We start from the raw sequence: 13,945 nt of genomic DNA, 5'->3' as shown, positions 1-13,945 counted from the left end.
GTTTTAAGATGTTTGTCACACAATTTTAGCATTTTTGTATGTGTTACATTTAAAAATCACACACAGGGGATCTTTCTTCAGCAAAACATAGTTCCTTAGAAAAAATGATATGTCATATATACAGTATATACAGTATATACTGTATATACTGTATATACAGTATATACTGTGTATACTGGGAGACCACTGCAGTAAAGTATGTCTTCCTGTATGCAAACCTTTTATGCATTTATTCAGGGGTGTGTGTTCATTGGATAACTGGGACAACAGGTGGGAGATAATTATACTTCAAATCTCATAACTCAAAACTCATAAGTGCATCCCAAGATTTTACTAATTTGCTACACCACACATATTTTGGATTATGTTTCTTCTTGTAAATCACATTTAAAAACCCACATTTTATAATCTAATTTCCAGTGATTTATTGATAATTTTATTGTTTTTGTGTAGTTTGGTGTTGTTTTGAGTGAGGCACTGTATTTTGATGCGCTATAGTAATAAAATGTATAATTATTATCCTTTGTAATGGTATATTTGGTTGACACGGCATATTTAGTTGTAAATCTAGCAATGTTTTGCGCCGCGCAAACAAAATTCCAATCACCTCATTTTTTTGGGGGGTTGCAGCAGTAAAGAAGAAAATTTCAAAAACCTCAAGCACCTTCAAGCACATAAAACCAAAACTATTCACATGGCTATATTGCAAGTTTTTAAGTTTTTTCTTGAAACCACATGAGAGACAGAATAACAGGGTTGAGGGTCACAGTCATCAGAAGGCTGTTCAAGGCCTGTTGATCCTGGCAGCTGTTTGGTGGACAGACACCATGCAGCTGGTCAGAACAGGAAGTTCAAAACGGATGACCCTTAATTACTGCAATAGAGCAGCAGACCCTCTACTCCCTGGACTCTGACCTTTTCCTCCATGGCCCTCAGTCGTTCAGAGAGACTAAGCTAAGGAACTGTATGCTACGACCTGATAGCAGGTGAACCCGTAATCAAACGAGAGCGAGCAGCCTATGGGCGCGATTCCTGTTCCCCCGACAATTAACCCAGTAATAAATCATTCCACAGCTGCACCATCACATGGAGTCTATCACCCTTTGCAACCCCTCGCTCTGAGATAGGGGTCGATGAGAGAGGGGATAGCACCCAGAGGTTGGGGTTACAGATGGAGTGTTTGATGTCTGAGATGTTATGGTTGGTGTAGGAGGTAAGGGCCCCCCTAGAGAGGCTGTTTAGGGTTTGGGATGAGAGACTTGAACAGTGTTTTAGATTAGGCCTCTAATCCCTCTAATGAAGACCAACGTTAGTGCTCCATTGTTGTGTAAACTGTTGTGCATGTAATGCCCGTGCGGCAGTGACAGATCAGGCTCCTTGTCTTTCATCAGCAGAGCGGCTGTACACACCGCAACAGCTAATCAAGTCAAGCTGACGGTAGAGAATGGTGGCGTGAACACACACACGCATACGTATGCAATTAGCTCACAGTGTGTGTTAAGGCATGTATGTGCAGTTGTAAGCATTTAATCTGCTCTTTGTTAACAGTAATGGTGGAGCGATAAATTTGGAAGCTTTTGTTCCGAGGAGAAAATCAATTTGCCGTTCACAGCTGCACTAAGTGTTCACTTCCTATTTCCTGAACGCAGCCTTGATGTGTGTCTAACCGTTATCACGTGCACATTTTCTTGATGAGATGTGATGATTAGGCTACTTCGTCAGTCTGGTGTTTACTTAATGGACTCATTTCAATCGAGGCCCATTGAATTTCTGTTTGAGAGTCTTTGATCAGATGTTTCCTGCGTTTACGTACAGAAACTCTAACAAGACAGACCTAAAGATCTTTGTTTTATTAGTCGTTAGTATATCAATTTACAATGCATCAACTCAAGAGAATGTCTCCACTATTAGTATAACACTTGAACGGTCAATTCACCCACAATAGAACAAAACATATTTAATAGGTTGGCTAGGTTTCTGTCTCTTACATTTTTGTGGGATGGAGATTATTAGAATTCACTTGTAGTGAGGAATGCACAGATAATTAGCCCCTGACTTTCGCACTTCCCCTCAGTTTTATCGCTTTTTTTGCTCATTGTTTTGGTTATCTGCCTTGCAACTTAAGTGTTTTGCTTCGCTTTTTACCACTCTCATGGTGTTGCCTTTGGTCATGGAAGCTTTTCAGGAAAAAGGCTCTAAAAACAAAAGCAGACAGACACAGTTAGTGACTAGCTGGTGCACACAGTTGTGCATTTAGCAGCTAAAGAGACAGATATTTCCTTCAGGGTCGTTCAATTCTAAAAAGAGAGTGAATATTGGACTCAAATTCAACATGTGGCCAGAAACACGACTTCAAACGAATGCAAAAACTTACTCTGTCTCTGCTGGATGTGTAAATAGGAAATGGCCATGAACCATTGGTGAACCAGTGTTACATAAATGTACCTGGGATGTTATGTGGTGTTTTTCTCCCCAGAGGAAGAGAAAAACAAACCTCACAAACACACACGCAGACACACACTGAGACAGCGAGGCCTTTCTCTCTAATTATGCTATTCCAGGAGCCATAATGATCTCCCTCTACCTCTTTCACTCTCACTCTATAAAAATCCTCCAATGCATGACTATATAGCATGATGTTCTGACGCTCACCCACAGTGGCTTGTGCCAAACCACTACTGTCCTCCCCACATCCTCTCACCTCTGTCCTCCTCCTCTTGCCACCCATAGCTTCCTTTCAGCGGAACCCACAGTCTATACAAACACAATTGCCTGGCAACTGACTCTGCGCTGTAGATCTTTAAGCCTGCCCGGGTCGTGCTTGGTATCGATGCAAAAGGATAAAAAGAAGAATTCAAAACAAATGAGTGTTTCTGACGGATGTGGCGTTTTAGCTTTGTTCAGAGACAAAAGCTTCCATCTCGCTCTCTACGCTGGGCTCTGCATCGGCGGCGGATGCAGAATTTAAGGAGGTTATGTAAGATCAAAGATGCCAATCTGACATGAGTGTTAGCTGTGGCCCTGAGGGCTGCTGAGGACCTGTCAGCATGGGGGGGGGGGGGGGGGGGGAGGAAGGCAGCCTCTGGGCTGATAAATGTAGGCATTACACACATTCCCGGTTTCACTTTCAGAGTGAGTTGTGTATTTAGTTTTCAGTGTTTCAAGTCTAGATTGTTATTATCATTTCTACTCATCCCTGTGCAACCTAAAGGACCATATCAGTGGGGTTAAGTGATGATTTAGAGTTATTGGTTACCACTTTTCAGAACCAGATTCATTTGACTAAATTTGACTCCATTGCTCTCAATGTACTTACACAGAAATAGACTTAACAGCTAAGAACAAGGACAACAAAGCTGAACACATTTAAGAATAGACAGGACTATTATGTATATGACAAAATATATAAACAGTATATAAATATATATAAAATGAGTCAAGTCAAGTGTTCTGACAGTTAAATAAATAAATACTGAATGGATATACAGCATGAAGAAACGTTTCTCTTGTCTGGTTGTTTTGGCGTACAGTGATCTGTAAGCTTGTGTCCAGAGTGTGAAGAGTTGCAGTTATGTTTCCTCACTCTGGTTGAGTATAAATCCTGGATGGATGGCAGGCTGGCACCAATGACTTTCTCTGCTGTCCCGACTGTCCATTGTAGACATAGTTAGTGTCCTGTTTGGTGGCTGATCCAAACAACACAGTGATGGATGGGCAGAGAACAGACTGGATCATTGCACAGAGAAGAATTGCTGGCTCAGGAAGTACATCTTCTGCTGGGTCTTTCTTTTCCTGATGGTGTCTATGTTGGACATCTTTAGGTGGAACTTTGATTCACACTCAGTATGTCCACTATGGCCAACTCATTATTTCCTCAACACAGTTCCTATGTCAGGGGTCCTGTTTGCTCTCCAGCTTATGGAGGCCCAGAAGATTAAACCTGGTGTGTGTTTACAGTCAGCAGGGTCACAGAAGACGGTCTCTGTGGTCGAACCTCCACATTGAGAGCTCCATAAGCTCACAGCATCTCAGGGACAGGAGCTCTCCACTGCAGTGCTGTTGAATAAACTCTGACAGGGCCTGTAATCAGCAGACATATATGAGATGTGTCTGAGACGAGCTGCTCGACAGTTTTCCCCCCTGATATGTAACCAACTAGACTTTAGGGTCACTCAGACATATATAAACACACACATGAAGCCTGGCTTGCTGGCTGTGACTGTGGTTTAATTGGGAAAGGACAGAGTTAAAAATAGCATGTGGTGACGCTCATAATGACATCCTGGCTAGACCAGAAGCCAGATCCGCTCGCTCTTCGCTTCACTACACTCCTGACATCGGCATGAGGGAAATTTCAAGAAAAGGAAAACAAATTTGCGGAAAAAAGTGCACCACTAGTCGAGAGGTATTTGTATTATAAGTATGGGGTGTTTTTTCTGAACTGAGGACACAATGTGCCAGCACCGTTACCACACCCTACAGAGGGAAAGCAGGGGCTGCATGTCCTAACATACCTGTAGTCCCCCCCCTCCCCCCCCCCCCCCCCTGGGATTAACAGGAGCTCAAGATAAAAGCACACAGGTGGCAAATATTCATTTAATCTGTCAGTAGGACTAGAGTTGACTTTAGACTGCTTTTGATTCATGTAGCTCTTCACAAATCTCTTACATCAATCTTCTCTTAGACAGAACGCAAATGTACACTCCTCTCATAGTGTTGGAAACTGTTTGGGCCCAAAATAAATAATAATTAACATTTGGTAAGAAATCAGCTGCATGTTGTTTCTGTAACTTGTTTGTGTATTTGAGTCATTTTAGTTGTACTTTAGTATTTCACAGAAATATTAAATAAACAAAGATATTGTTTTTAAAAAACATAATAAATATCAATATGAACTTGAACACAACTGTTGAGTAAGTTTATGTTCAAAGTCTGTATTTTATAAATATTTTCCAAATCTCAATGTGATTTTGAATAAAGTTTTCTTATTTCAATTTCTTACTCCCTCTTTTGAAAACACAGAAATATGCACAATAGCCACAATATTAAAAACAATAGAGGACCTTTGCTCATTTCCAATCATCAAAAACAATATGGTTTGCATTCTGTTTTTGTTTTGAAATGTTAGTTGACCTATGATCTGACCCTAATGGCTGGAGGTCAACAGGTTTGCAGACAGGTTGGGAGCTGCTTATATAACCCCACAGCTGCTGTTTGAGTTTATTGCGTATGTGTTGACCTGTGAGATAGTAGGTGAGAGATTCGAGCGGAGGTGTGAAAATGTCTGAGTGGTCGACGAGGGAGAAACACACAGAGGGAGAATGTGTGAGAAAGGTTGAGAAAGCAAAATACCCGTTGAGAAACAACAGGCTAAGTTTGACTGTGTGCGTGCAAGTGTCCCTATGAGTTATAACTGTTTGTGCTTCTGTGTGTGTGCACAGCTCTCTGACAACAGCACCCTGTCATTACTACCCTTGACTGCTGATTACGGGTGCTACATGGCCTGTGGAGGTGCACCTGGGATGCTGCTCACACCTGTCCCGGCCCTGCTTGGGTCTTAAATTGATTTAAGGGCTCTTGATGCCCTCCCTCGTCCACGTCACCCTCAGCAGACTACTCATTCCCATGTTTCATAATGTTTTTACACTTGTGAATCAGCTTGTAAGAATTCTTTACTCCCATCTGAAAACGCTTATGTAATGGCACAGCCACCGCATGTAATACCTCTCGGTGTACACGATCCACACCCGTCGGGGCATGTTGCTGTAGGTAAAAGTGTATGTTTCTGTACGTGTGCGTGTGTGTGTGTGTGTGTGTGCTGATAACCATCATCCCTTCTGATCCACAGCTCTGAGAGTGATGGCTGTAGTTGAAGATGAGCGATTACATGCTCTATTGTTGACAGGGTGTTACATTACATGACCACCTTTCTATGATACATGATACACATCTGACCTACAGGACACACATCTATAGCTGAATACAAATCAATAACGCAGTGGTAAATAAACTGACAAAATCCACAAAAACATTATTTAATGCCACAATGTTTATGTCGCTCCCAAGTGGTTGTAACAAAAAGAAGGGACTAAAAGTTAAACGAGAACAGACAGAATAAAAAGTATGAACTGCTATGAACATTTGTATAGACATTTATGGTCCCAAGAGGAGGAATCCTTATGACTTTGGTAATGCCCTAACTTTTCCTTTAGCGTCACCAGTAGGTCAGCATTTGTATTTGAACTATAGGCCTAGGCTACTTTGGGAAATGATCAAATACCTGAAAAACAAATGCCATTCCCATCAGCCTTGGCTATACTTTGTTTTTAGTGAAACTTCGCAAATGTTAGCATGTTAGCACGCTAACATTTAACAAAAACTTAATGATATCTGAATGATTTGAAAGATAATATGTTCACAAAACATGTGTGTGTATAGTGGCTTTAATGTAGTCAGTCTTATGCAAGTCAGTAGGCTATTTGTGTATTCTTCATTTGTCGCTGTTTTGCTAATTCAATGACTAAATCAGATTATTGGTAAAATGGTTGTTTAAGCCACATGATACTACGAAGTGAGGTGGCTCTACTGTACTCTATGTAAAACCCAGGAGAGTTTACTTACAATATGTTCATGTTAAGTGAGTGTTGAAACATTAGATACACTAAATGCTGCTGGCACAGGCTGCCTGAGGATATGAGTGTAGCGTTTTAACCTAGATTTAGCTTGTTTTATGTCTATTATTTGTTTTGTTTTTCTCTTTCTTATTTTCTATTTACATTTTAAACTTTTTGGTCTGTCGTCTCCCATTACTCAATGTATTTTTAGTCTTATTATATACTTATATATATATATATTTGTCACTCCCCTGAAGAGCACTGCACTAACTTGTATGATTTATTGATTGAGTGAGTGATTGATAAAAACAAAATTGGAAAATTTTTAAGGAGGCATTGTGCTACTTAAGCAAAACAAGAAAGTACTTTTTTAAATTCATAAAAATAAATATTTGTGTAAAAGAAAAACATTTCTAACTTTAAATGCCTGAAGACAGTATCAGCTTACATAAGTCAGTCCGCAAGTCAAGAAGACAGCACTCTCCTGTCTTCTGTTGACAATTAAAATAAGTGCATGTCAGTTGTTTTTGACACTCTGGTGAAAAAGGTTAGAGGCCAAGACCTTAAGAGAAAAACCCTTTGACTCTGCACCTTTGTGTGACTAAACAGTAGATGATGCCGGAGGCTTTTCTTTGAAAGGTTGGACTTTCCACGTTCTTTTTCCTGATGACTCCTTTCCAGGTTTCCTTCTGGATTGTCTTCTTCTCTCTCTCGCTTTATCTTAGTCTCGCGCTGGCTCCGTCTCCTTGCTGCCCGCCAGACTTGTGAGTTGAACATGTTGTAGATTCAACATAAATCCTGCCTCGGCACTCGCATACACATCGGGGTGGAAGAGGGGATTGTGAATTGGCTTTGACTCTCTCGTTCTATCAACTGAAAGCAATCTTTCTGCAGAACTACCTCTCTTCTCACCTCACCCCTCCTCTTGCTGTAATAATTTAGAGCTTTTGGTGACTGTTGATTCCTGTGCTGGACCTCTGGTGATTTATGTGCTTCTCTGCAAAGACAAAGGCAGCACAGAGCTTGAGAGGTGAAAGGCTACTCCTTGTACATACACAGAGGTATGCAACATTGCAGACCCCCACCACTTGGCTAGCCCTGTTCTCCAAAGAAAAGCCTGCTCCATATATCATCTGCACACCACCTCAAAAGTAGGTCAATAAAAGAGAGTTTGGACTGCAGTTAGAAATTAAAAGAGGACAAAGTCTTAGAGGTAGCTGAGTGTGTAATGGGCCAGTGAGCATGACCTAACCTAGTGTGGCATAAATGGTTTTAGGCCAACCTCTGCATGAAGGAAGAAGGAAACCCAGAGGACTTCTTATCCAAAGTTTGTTAAAGTATCACTTTTATTATACTGTCAACTGTGAAACCCCAGTAGATCTGCATAACAGATGTAGAGAAATTAGCCACAAGAGAAGTATCAGTTTATCATATAGTTAAAGTTGTGTAACTTCTGCCACTGCCACTTCTCTAGCATACACACACACACACACACACACACACTCAAATGAAAGCCACAACCTCACACTAACATGAAGAAAGCCGGCTGGTACATAAAACAAAAAGCAGGTAAGTCACACAACAAAGTGACGAGGAAGTGGAACTACTGTGCTATGCAGTACCCTATAGCTTCTGTGATTTACAGGAGACTACCTCCTGTGTTTAATTTCAGTCAGAGTCAAAAGTGTAAGTCTGTGTAAGGTATGTGGAGGGTTAAACCACAGCTCACACACTCCTTTTTAAAAATGTAACAACATGTAGGACATTATTTTTTGACTACAGGTAAGCTAATCTGTTTGCTCTTTGCCTTGTTGCTGCTCGTTATAATGATTTGAATTTGAAATGTAAAGTATCACTTTACAGGTTTACAGTAGAATGAATGCAGTACGCTGCCAAATGCCTAACACGTCCACGTAGTTCAAAAACAATCAAGACCATAGCTTTTGATTTCAGACATGAAACTTTAAGTCAGACTTCAGTTACGAAAAGTGAGACTACAGACTTGATTTGGACATGATTGCTTTGAGAAATGACATACTTGGTATTTCTCTCCCTAGACTTGACTTCAGACTTGAATGGTCAACATTTAGAGACATAAAAGACTCTCATCTTGACTGTGAATAGTTGTGACTTGACTTCGACTTGCCTAAACGTAATGCTTTCCAACGTTTGAGTTGGGTATAGAGTGCATGCACATGTGTAATGCAGGTATAGCACAGCCCAGTAGATCTCAGTTTGGCCTTGCTGTCTCATGCAGCTTAATTCAAAGCTCTCCAGCCTGCACGGGAAGAATGCATCATCAGCGCTCACGTGTCTGAAGGTCTGCAGGATCAGAAGCCTTGGAAGTAAGGAATTAAAACAAAAAATGGAGGGATGAAACAGGGAAGAACATTGCAACGACATGGGGAAGCTGAGACACACATAGACTTCACACATGCTGACATGCTTCCACACATGCATTCCTATTAAATGAAGGCCAAGCGGGAGTGTACGTCTCACACAGGGAGAGCTGTCAATATGTTGTTCTTTGGCTGCAGTTTGAAGAAGCATGAGCAAACAGTTCTGCTTTTACTTAAATGCAAAAAATACAAAATGAACTTGCCACCCCCACTCGCTTCTGGCTCTGTTTGGTGAGTCAGCCTGGATGTAATAACATTGAATTATATTATTTAATAAAAAGAGAAAGAGAGAAAAAGAGAAAAACACCAAAAGTTGCAAATGAACAAAGTTGACTTTTTCACTCAAACGTGGGAGAAAAGGGCACGATAATAAAACCAACGTTGAACAAATGTTGATTCTTTTACAACCCCTGGACATTAATTATCTGCATTATCTCAGCACTCTGTGTTTCATATACGTCTTTGCATCCCACCCCGAGTGTTGAAAGGTGAAAAGAGAGGCTTTCGCAGAGGCCTATGTTGTTTTAGGCTCAAGCCTGATTGGTGCTCCTTAATGCAGTGTGGTGGAGATGAGGAAAGGATGGAGGGCAGAGGGTAGGAAGTCAGGGAGGGGAAGATGGGGGATCACGCAGGTCCCATTGGGCTTTGTTTTTTAAAACACACCATCATCTTCCATCTGGGCCTCATTCATCATCCCAGTTATGCAACTCAGTTAAACCAGCTTAGACCTCCGTGTAGGAGAATCCCCAGAAACATCTTTATACGAGGTGATCATGTCACATATCGGAGAATCACTGGTAACTCTTTTCGGGGATGGGTGGGAGATTTAGTGTCCTGGTTGGCTCTGTGAGTGAACTGAAGATCAATAGCGAAACGTTCGGGGTCTTGAACGTGTGAACATGGGTACAAGGTCTTACATTTTGGGTCAAGGGTTGATGTTTATGTGTCAGAGAAAGTGTTTAGTGTTTAGAGACCAACTTCAAGCCAGCAGACTACGTTAGGATCCCTCTCCACAGGCCCCAGGAAGCGACGGAAGAGGTAGTTGTGTTCCCGCGTCTGAAATGAGTTCTTCCTTAGTGGCAGTGGGTTTATTGTTCTAGAGAAAGGGGAGAGGATTGATGCCTATAGGTAGCAGGGGAGAAAGCCGTGTGCGGCCTGAGTGTCTGGAATGTATTACATATCCGTCTCCCAGTCGAAAAATACCTCACCTCAAAACATCGCACTCCCCATGTGGTCCGGATCGCTACACAGGCTTCATGTTACAGAAGGATCAAGGAATCGCACGCTAACAGGCAGTGGAACAACAGGCGTTCAGTGCCGATCTTTTAAGAGTTAAAATGGTGGGAAACATGTCTGAAGCTGATGGGGAGTAGTTTTCCTTTGACTAGATTGAGTCTTACTAATGATAGGAGCCTTTTGTTCAATCTCAAAGTACCACAACTCACTGAACAGAAGAAAATCAGGATTTGTTGTATTCTTAACCAATCATAAGAAATATCTAGACAATCAGCAAGATTAACACATCAACTATATGATTTCCACTTGTACATTAGGAAGAAATACATCATTTGGGACCATTTTCTTTATATTTCTATATTGCATATTTCCCTATGCATATGTAAATTGACGTTACTCTGTTATATTTTGTATTGCATCTACATTTTCTAAGCTGGCTCTGTTTAATTATTAATGAATTGAATTTCATAAATGCAGAAAAGTAAAACATTTTTAAAATCCTCACTTACAAACTCCTTATATCCTAATTAATTATATTGATGGGATTCTAGGAAAACAAGCCACCATTTCTAAAAATACACCCGTTTACAAAGCGACGTGGTTATATTGTAAAGAAAACTGTCTCTTTACCCATTTACTGCAGTCACTGTGGTTGCACTGTAGACCGTCAGCAGTGGGTGATAAAAGACATTTAAGATAAAAAGCAGAAAAATAAGTTTCAGATGTGTCTTCGCGGTTATCTGGAGTGCTTTCCCACTAATACATTTTATATTAGACTCTATAAGTACTGGTGCCAGAATAAGACAGAGCAGTGCAAAGAATCAGCTGTATGCCAGCTGTGAACGGCTCCATGATAAGGAAGGAGGATGTTTTAGAGAGCTACCTGGCCCGTGGGCAGTCTCCATCTCCCTTGGCATTTCTGGAATTCCTTTGTACACAAGTGCTTCATCTCAAGCCAGTAAAGTCACTCTATTGCCTCCTTTTGCCTTTTCAAACAGATTTTATGGCAGCCTATCTAAAGCTTTCTGGGCTAAAAACTTCCAGCTACAAAGGCTGGTGATCTCAGATGAGCCTTTAAACCGTTCATCACACGACCTTTGTTGCTTTTAATGCCACTGCTGCACATTCTGCCTGCTCCATGCTATTTGGCTGGGTTTTCAGACGCTGTGCAGTATCTCCAAAACTGCATTTATAAGAATATGCTGGCTGTCACACACATACATACACACTTAGGCTGAGCCCCATCTGTGTAATGTATAGGCTCATTCTAATCCAAACACCCTCTCAGTGGCTCAATCAGTGCTCATATTGAGTGCCAATCCATTCTTCAAAACATGGGGCCCAACATGATCTAAAAGGCTACCAGCCTCTTTTGATTTATTATTGTGCGAGTGATCAACCTAACACACACACACACACTCAAAAACACAGACACACAATATCCACAGCTGCACATACGCCATGTCAAAGGAGGTCTCAAATGAATTGGTCAATTGTTGGTAATCATGAGATTTATATTTTCCCCAAAGCACCAACAATCTGGCTCGCATTAGGCTGTCCACGGGTAAAAAGAGCCCCGAAATGCAGGAGGACATACCTTAAAATGGCTGCCCCCGTCCACATGCTGCCTGGAAGTCTGTCCAACCATGAGACAAAAGCCCCTTCTGTTGTCTTTTGAAAGGCAGCCTCATTTTGAATTGACCGTGCCATGTTCGGGAGACTATCTGAAGAGCATCCAGATGTCAGAACACTCAAGTCGGAGCAGCCGCCATCAACTGTGGGCATTGAGTTATTATTACACAGCTTTGGAAATTGCTCCGTTATTAAAGCTGCAGGCTTATTTTGGGCTTCAGCAGAACTCCATGTCTTTGCCACAACAGAGCCGAGTGTGCGTGAGAGTGAGGGACTGCAGACTACATCAAAAGAACAATGGAGGCTGTTTTCAGCAGTGCAAATTCAAAGACCACTTATGGAAGCTAATGGAAGAAAAATAAAAAGATGAACGACAGGTGAAGCAGTTTGGCGATGGTGTTACACTCGAGCATATAAAACGTTTAAAATTCCAAAATCTGTCAGGAATTTCTATTCATGTCAGTTGAACTGTATTTGAACACTTTGTAACATTGTCTCGCTCTGAGCCCTGATGACCACATTGTGTCCATGGTCTGGACCTTCTGTCTCCCGCATTCATCTCTAGTGTCATGTTACAGGACCCGTCTCAGCGGGGAGCCCATCGGGAATCCTAACAGCCTTTTAATTGGCTTTAATTGCTCCAGTGTTGTGGCTAAATGAGCCGTGCCTTCAGCTGAGCTCTGCGCTCACCAACAGAGAGATCTGGAACTGCATCAAACACATAAAGGTGCTGTCCAGAAAACTGGACATACCAGAGCTCAAGCTGTGCAGAGATTTGTACACTAGAGGTGTTAAATATTTGTTACAACAAATGAGGTCATGTTCAACATCGACTGGCAATACTTCAGCATTTTACCTGATATATTTGGTATTGGTATTATTTACAGCCAACAACATTGTTGTCCATGATTTCATGAAATGTTTTATATAAGAACAAAAGAAGAGCAGTTTATCCATTAAGTAATCTGGTTGGTTTGGATCCATCTGAGGGGCTAGAAGATAAGAAGAAACATTTATTCTGACTTTGCTCATATAGTGGCCAAAAATGATTTCTTTCATCGATCCAGGGTTATAATATCTCATCAAACATCGACATGATGGATTGGCACGAAACGTTGTCCAGAGATTCCTGGTTCCCAGAGGATAAATCATAATGATTTTGGTGACCCCCCCCTGACAATTTCACTGCCATCATCAGGTACACATTTGTGGTTTTTGAGTGAAATATGTCAACAACCCCTTTTGACATTCATGTTCCCCTCATGATGAATTGTAATAACCTTCAATCCCCTGACTTTTAATGTCATCAGGTCAGAAAGTCTTGTCCAATTTACCTTTTAAAAAATTCCAGAAACCTTAAAACAGTTTTAGTTTGAACTGCTCACAACTCATACAAACATCAAACACATCCAACCTGCAACGAGAGGTCATGAATAGACGTTACTTTTAAGTGATCACAGACCATTGTTGTAGACATATGAACATTTTCTCCTTTGCAGTACGTTTGAAAGAACATTTTGTTCCCTGTGTTTAAAAAGTATGTGTATTTTTTTTAACTGTGTATCTGCTATCTGCTTCTGATCTCTAGAGTGGCCTGTGTTTGGCCAATGCCTTAACCAGCACACTGGAAAGGTTTCTAAAACCCAAACAAATGTGGAGATATCATACCAACGTGACATCCAGGGTCGCCACCATGAACATGTACAATAACAATATGACAGCGTGTTGGCAGTAATGCAGTACAGGAATCAGAACCATTTGACAGAAATGTTTGATACACATTTGCTCGGTGCAAAACCACTCAAGTCTCCGTAAACCAATTCAGCTGCCTGTGGGAGAGTTGAACCACTGGAGCAAAGTCACATCTTTTCAGAGTGTGTAATATCCTGCACTTTGAGGGCACAATTGTCTATTTCTGAGTCAAAATTGGAGCACAACCTAGTTAATGTTGGTCTGACCACTAATTGGAACAATGTCCTCACTCCTGCTTAATCTTTCCCCACTTTTCACCTTAAGCAGTGTCAACACCTCTCAACCATCCTAAACCTCTCTGTCCCACCTTCT

Source organism: Cottoperca gobio, chromosome 6 (genome assembly GCF_900634415.1).
Source record: "Cottoperca gobio chromosome 6, fCotGob3.1, whole genome shotgun sequence".
NCBI classification, from domain to species: Eukaryota; Metazoa; Chordata; class Actinopteri; order Perciformes; family Bovichtidae; genus Cottoperca; species Cottoperca gobio.
This window is presented reverse-complemented; position numbering follows the sequence as displayed.